The sequence below is a fragment of the Etheostoma spectabile genome, chromosome 10 (genome assembly GCF_008692095.1).
Source record: "Etheostoma spectabile isolate EspeVRDwgs_2016 chromosome 10, UIUC_Espe_1.0, whole genome shotgun sequence".
In the NCBI taxonomy this organism is placed as follows: domain Eukaryota; kingdom Metazoa; phylum Chordata; class Actinopteri; order Perciformes; family Percidae; genus Etheostoma; species Etheostoma spectabile.
The window spans coordinates 13494208-13501597 of NC_045742.1; positions in this window are offsets into that span (position 1 = coordinate 13494208).

Below are 7390 nucleotides of genomic sequence, written 5' to 3' on the forward strand. Positions count from 1 at the left end.
CCCCAAACTTTTGACCGGTAGTGTATGTACAAACATATTACAAATAATTGAGGTGGAATACAATAAACCTTAATTTATGGTTCCAACTGGTCCTTGCAATCCGAGCCTGTGGGGCAATACAAACTTTTTGTTTTGGAAATATCCTCTCTGTATTTTGGAGTACAGGTGGAACTATCATTACAGGCTCATTCAAAAAAATAGTCTTTCAAAAGTTTTCAAACATCTTTCCCTCAAAGGTCTCTCTTATTATTGGCAGAGAGAATACCATATGAAGTTTGGGAGATTGAAAAGTTTGAATTCTGATTTTATAAGAAAAAAAACATCTGTATGTATTGGCTACTGGTGTCATCAGATATAATGTGCTGATGTGGTGGAAAAACTACTGTTGTGGCAAAAGTTGAAACAAAAACATGCAGATTAAGCTGAAATTCCGTGGAACAAGGAACAGGAAAGAACTATCACCCTAATATTTGAGGTTAACAGTGACTTAGGTCTTGGTATGACTTATCAATGGCCATACTAAGAGCGACAAGGAATAACAATTAATGCATGATAAAAAACGTAGATGCAAAAATCATAGGAATGTTGGTTGGAACTGGTCACTTTTGGGAAAATACTTCATGAGAATTCTGATTGATGTTATTTTGAGTCATGAATGAGATAAACACTGAAACCTTGCATAAAAGGATTATGTCTTAACATTTACAATACAAGCCATATGAAATCAAGAAGGTGTTTAGAATACATGTTGTATATGTCACAGACAGAAATCGGACACCCTTGTGGTTCTCAGAGGCTGATTTGTATTGAGTGTCACAGCATGAGCGATTAAGGCAGACATTTACATGTGTCAACAGGTTTGCATTTTTGCCTTAGTGACATCCTTCCTGCAAAAACAATGTGGTCATTTTAAAATATGGGACAAATAGAGTGAGAGAGGAAGTATAGTGAAGTAGCAATAACTAGCATAAACATATAATATACATTTAATTTTCAGATAATATTCATGCTATCAAGGACACCAGCTGAGTGAGCTGATGTGTGTCTATCTGTGTCAGTGTGTGTGAAGTAGTTGTGAACCACAGAACACTGGGCGATCACATCTACTGCATATCTATGTGGTTTGTGTTTTATAATCACGTGAAACTATTTCTGGTAAACACTGACGAGACAACATCTTTTTTTGAGTCACAAAATGGAACCAAGTGACCTTAAAAGTATGATAAGCAGGCTGTTCTTAATCAACACGCCCCCATTCTAAAATACTAAATTAAAAAAAACTAAATATTCCCTTTAAGATCATTTTTGTTATGTACGTTTTTATATAAACAGTACGGTCAACATCTCAATTACGGTTCAGTACTTCGGAGCAATGGCTGACTTGTTCTTTAGGCAAATATTTGAAGTTTTTGAGCTAAAAGCTATACACTCTCTCAAAGTCAAAACATTTAAAGGACAATCTCACTTGCAATATGGGGTTATAGTATGAGCGTCATGTCATGCACCTCACAGTGACGTTGCATCAGGAAGTAAATAGCTTGATTAACACTGTGGCGCAGAGAAAACATGCAACTGGTATACATCATTAAAACCTGGGCCAACTGTCATCTTTGACAACAACACTGGCTAAGTACCTTACCAAAACCTCTCACCTAGCTCAAACAAGATATTTTCTAGAAGTTGCAGCACTGTCATCACATACTGTAGCCTGCATGTGGTACTGTAGTTACTTCACTCATAATAATAAGGAACCACTATAAAGTGTGTGTAAAATACTAAAAGTTTAGAATTATAGAATCTGCAGATTATGCTTGTTGTGTATCAAGTATCTGTCACGTCAGCTACTGCCAGTGAACAGATACGTGGCTGTAATTTGGACTCTGACTCCACCATGTGGCCAAATAAAGAAATGTTTCCTTTTATTTTACTGAATTTAGAAAATCTTTTCCCCCTGATCTTTTACAGAAAGGATACACAGCGATCTGTAGTGTAGCTAAGAGGATTCCACACAGGGGAAGGCCATTTGTAGAAATCTACAGCATTCAAATATATATTACATATAAAGTCATTGCCACAGGGGTTGCTTGTGGAATGTATTTTCTACCACTATTCAGGGTTTCGTTTTGTGGGATGCCAAATTGTGAAGTAGATCCTGACTAGGTTTGAATGTTTGCCGAGACACTATTTGTTCTTTGTTCCTTGTTTTTGCATTTTGTCCTAGAAGTATTGTTTTGCTTTGTTTTTTTAAATGAATAATATTAAATAAAGAATGTTAAAAAAAGAGTGTACTGGCCCAATACTTTAATTATATTAACTTCATTTGATGTAATATAATTAAGGTTGAGAAACTAATCCCACCACGAGCTCCATTTAGCAGCTGTTCTGGAGCTTTCAATCATATCACATGATCTCCCTCAGCATCTTTACCACCTTGCAGAGGAAGATTGTGTAAGACAAAACGTGGAAAGTTACTGAATGGAGTTTGTGGTGAGATCATTTTGTGAACTTGAATTTTGAAGGAAAACTTAAAAAAAAAAAAAAAAAACTTAATTAGGATGTCATTGAAAAACTAAAGAGCAGCCTGGTGTCAATGTGTTCAGAAAAGCACTCCAATTTACTCTAACTAATGTGGGTAAATTACATCAAATCTACATAATTGTACGGTAGGAAAAAATACCTAGAAAAAGATTCATGAATAACACATATTACCAGAAAGCAGTCCTATTTTTCTGCTACTGGTTCTGCAACTTGATTCAGTTCTGTGTCCACGTGTTGAGTACAATCATCTATCAACTGGTTGCTGTAATTCTATGCATGTCCACACGGTGGCAGCCCAGTAACACCAATGAGATGGAACAAACTTGTTGCACTGGGGGAACGAAAACCTGAGTAGGATGGCGGAGCTGATTACATGAACTGAAGTTCATTGCAGTCAAAAATCTTGGATTTTTGTGTAGTTTTTTGAAGACAAAACTATTACTGTATAAGTGCTGTTCAAGACAGAAATTTAAGTAGGTTGCACATCTACACAAAGTTCTTATGCAGTTCAATTGTTGTGTTTGGTAAGAATTTAGTGTATAAATCCTTAAGGGAAAGCAGAGTACAAGATTAACACAGGACACCAGATAAATTTACAACAAAAAGTGTAATGAAGATTTTAAAAAAAATGTATGAACTAAAATGAATCTAAATAAATAGATGTACTGTATGTCTTAATGTATTTCAGTACGGTCCGCTGAGTGCTAAAAATAAAAACCGAGTACCACAAGGTAATTGCATGTAATTTATAATTTTCTTTCAAAGTAAAAGAAAGGCTCAAGGGATGAGAAGAATAATGCAATTTGTTTGTGAATCTTTTCTGCACTGATAAATTTAAAACCGCCAAACACATTTTAGAAACACTTAACATTTATTGGAGGATAACAAAATAATTTTCTTTCTGAATATATGAATCATATCAGACAGCTCTATCTGCTATCCAGAGAGTGCTGCTGGTTCTGTGTTTTGGTCCTTGGTGAAGTGTACAGTAGCTGCTGAATTTAGTGGGCATTCCTTTACTGGTTCTTCCCCTGTGAGTCTCATTCGTAGTTCTGAATTTAAACTGACAGCCCCTGTGGAGGAGTTGGGAGACTTCCCCAGCCATCTGTCTTAGAGCAGCCCCCCTCCGACACCCCCTTCCCTCCCTCCACTCATCCCTCATTCCCACACTGGGCCTTTGTCAGCAGTTCCTGTCCCTGGACTAGGCGTGGCGTGCGCAGAGGCTGGGGCGACCGTGGGTGCTTTCAGAGGCACCTGCAGATGGGACAAAGGGCCAAGGGTGCTGGGGCTGAAGACAGATTGATGCTTTGTGCACTGGGGCTGGAGAGAGCGAGAGAGGGAGAGAGAGAGCAAGAGAGAGAGAGAGAGAGAGAGAGAGGGTGGTGGGGGATAGTTAGCTGAGAAGTTTTCAGGGAGAGGATTTTTGGGGGAACATGGGTGGGTTGGGGGAGAAGGGGGAGGTCTGTCACTCCAGTCTGTGTGAGTCCAAGCTTTGGAGGACCCGGAGAGATTGACAGCTTTTGTGGACTGCATCTCTGCACAATGGTCGTGCTTTAATGGGCGGTAAAACTAGAGTAGAGCTTTGGGGAAGGTTTGGAGGGGAGGTGGTGCTTGGTTGTGGTTTCGATGGTGGCGGTGCAGTGAGGCTGAGGGATTGGGGGGGCACAGGCTTTACTGCTTTGCTTGGTGGGGACCAATTCATGGTATTCAGTCCAAGGCTCGTTATTCACTGAATGCATCCAGTGGAGGAATGCAGCAGCATCAATTAGAATGTGTTAGCAGATAGCAACGCAAAGAAGAAAAACCTTTCTCTCCCTTTTGCTCACAGGACAACACAGTCCCACTATAGGAGGTGTCAGAGCCACAAAGCCTTTTTTGTGGGTCTCTCTCCATTACATTACCAGTGCAATATGTAAGGTGGGGACTCTTTTGATTTAAATTAAGTGGAAAAAACACTAAATCCTATTTTTATTCAGCAGGGATAATGGTGTTATACTCTATAAAGGTCTTTAACTACTTATGTGTGGCTTAAAATCTTCCCCAGCTCCCTTTTCACTCCACCTCAGTGTCTTACTCTCATTGGGGGCATTATATTTATTCAATGGTGGAGGGTCAAAGGCAGACGGTTAAACAGAGTTGCTTGTAGCCTTAACTGCCGCATCACTTCTAATTGTGTATCAGTGGGTCAGTGGTTTGTTGTGTTGTCCCCCTGTAAGAAAAGAAGAGCGGATATTAATTTAAACAGTATCTTGTAAGGCATTGTTTGGAGTGGGCTCAGGCCACCACTTCAGACTCAGAGGGCCTTTTAGAAAAAAAAGTTTTCTATAACTTTCAAGACAGTGATATAAAAGAAGAGGAAGGAGTCGAAAACACTTTGATGGTGATCACATGTCGGGGTTGACACACCATTCTGTGTTTTGAATGTAGAGAGGCCAGCCATACATGCCCTTCGAACTAATTAGGCTGCACTTAATTGAATGCTTTTTCAGGCTGCACACAGCAAACACATTCTGTATTGAGCATATCTTAACTTAAATCAGCCATGTCCCTTTGTTTTTTCTACTAAACATTCCTACTAAATTTCCAATTCATGCTATTTGTGAGAAATTAAAAAAACAGACTTCAGGGGGAAAATGGTTATTCTGCACTGACTAACTTGAACAAACTGATTTTCAAGTTTTCCATCCATGCACTCAGCATCCATTTTGTCTCCAATTTCCTTGCTTTTAACACAAGATGATACAGATGGCATGTGTGCTGAAATGGAACTGGGAATTTTTGTTCTCCTAAGGTTTAATGAGAACTAACTGGCAGGAACCTCTTGTAGAAAGGTGTAGATTTCAATATGAGCAATTATGCTTCATTTGAAGCCAAATGAGCCAAATTTGCATCCTCTGAAAAGGGAACCAGTGTTAAACTGTATGAAAAGTGCAGCAAATTGGGGCAAACATCGCAACGTGCAGAAATGCATCTCCGCTGTAATTGTGTAATTGTAGAAGAGCTCTAAATGCACAGCCCAATTAAACTTGCTTCTTCTGCAAGGCAAAGAATTGGCAGGTTATTATGCAGGAAAGTATCAGCACATTTAAATAGCTGCCTCCCTCGTGGGTGGGGATGAAGGGTGGGATCATTTGCAGCAAAATGGAATATCTGATCGAATATGGACAGATGTCTTCATACATGTGGAGCGGCTGTGAATTGGATTGGAAGAGGCAAGATGGATGGATGGCCTCCTCTAAAAGATAGAGCTTCCTGCCCTGAGTACTGAAGGGGCACAAGAGGAAGAGGGTGAGAGAGGGGGAAGGTTAAGCTCTCAGTGGGGGGAGACATTTCCCTGAAACACCAGTTGATGGGTTTCTCCCACAAAGGGTAGAGTGACGCAGTCTGCACTGCTGCAGAACAGCCTGGTCTCTGTCTGGATTAGGCCCTGCAGCACACAAAAGGGAGCTCAAGTAAACGGTTCATGAATGTTGATTAATTGATGCCATTTTTTTGCAGTGTGCCATGGAGATTTAGAGGGTAGGGGTGCATAAGGGAGGTTGTGAGTAAGCAGGGAGAACTGTGATCCGAGGCTGGAAATGTGTTATTGTGAGTGTATTTTTATAGATATGCAAATCTTAAATGGTTGCTATAGATCACAAACTGACACACTAGTGTGATCCATAACTTCTGCAGAGATTCCTTAATCTCTCTGACTTCAATAAACACGACGCACGAAATACATTTTCCAGTTAAAAAAAAAAGTTCTAAGAGCTCAATCGAGCTGGCACGCTGTGCCTATCTTTGGTCTCTGTGTGCTTTGATTCCCAATGGTGTTGTCAGATGTGCCCAGCTGGCACAGTGAGCAGCTCAGGTGGCAGAGGCAGCGAGGCTGTTCCCACGATGGGGTTTAGGGGTACAGGTGTGCTGGGAGATTGAGGGTGGCCCAGGGCAAGGAGGGGCGCAGCACTGGCCCATAGCCCACCTCAATGGAAGGATCCCAGGGGCCAACTCAATAGCCTGGGTTCCACTTGATGGAGAGAGAAAGGAACGTTTCAGCCGCTGCCCAGCAGGAAAGATCTGGTTGTGGGAGACCTCTTTCAGGACTCACTGTTTGTCTGAAGGCTGTCACAGCAGATGAGTACTCAGCAAACAGCGTGAACAAGGATTTGAACCAGAAAACCAACAGAGCCTTGACAATATTGTGATTGGGCCTTGTCTCTTTAGAGGGGGCTGAAAGCCGAATTGAGAGCAGTAACAAGTGCACATTCAGAACAGGACAGGAATGCCTTTGGGTTGTGTTTTATGGTTTTGAGGCTTATATGTGGTGGATAAAACAAAATCATGTTAATCTCTTCTAAAAGCACAATGGGAGTGAACCTGTGGCACTTTAATGGCCTAACCAAAGTCTTACAAAGTCACTGTTTAGTCTTGTTAAGTCAAATGTGAATGAGACCTCTGCAGTCAAAACAGAAGACAAGTTGGAGCATTCTCTAACAATGTAAACATTAGCACCACAATTACCAGTTACACTGAGTTTATTTATGGTATTTTCACTTTTTTTCTAATAAGACTTTAGAGTATAGCCTAATGCCCTTCCGCCTTTCAGCTTTTTTCATCGTTCCAGCTCCACGTAATGGTGTAATGTAAAGATTCACAGTGCCTGTCAGAGAGACTACAAAGTACTTTTAAACCGACAACATAGTTTAGGTTGCATGATACGTCTGTATTAGCTATGGAATATATCTTTTTCACCTACTAAACACACATACACATATGCATGGAAGCCCAAGACATTCAGTCAGTCAAGTCTGCATGCTTACTCACTTACTGTGACTCACTCACTCACACACACACACACACACACACACAC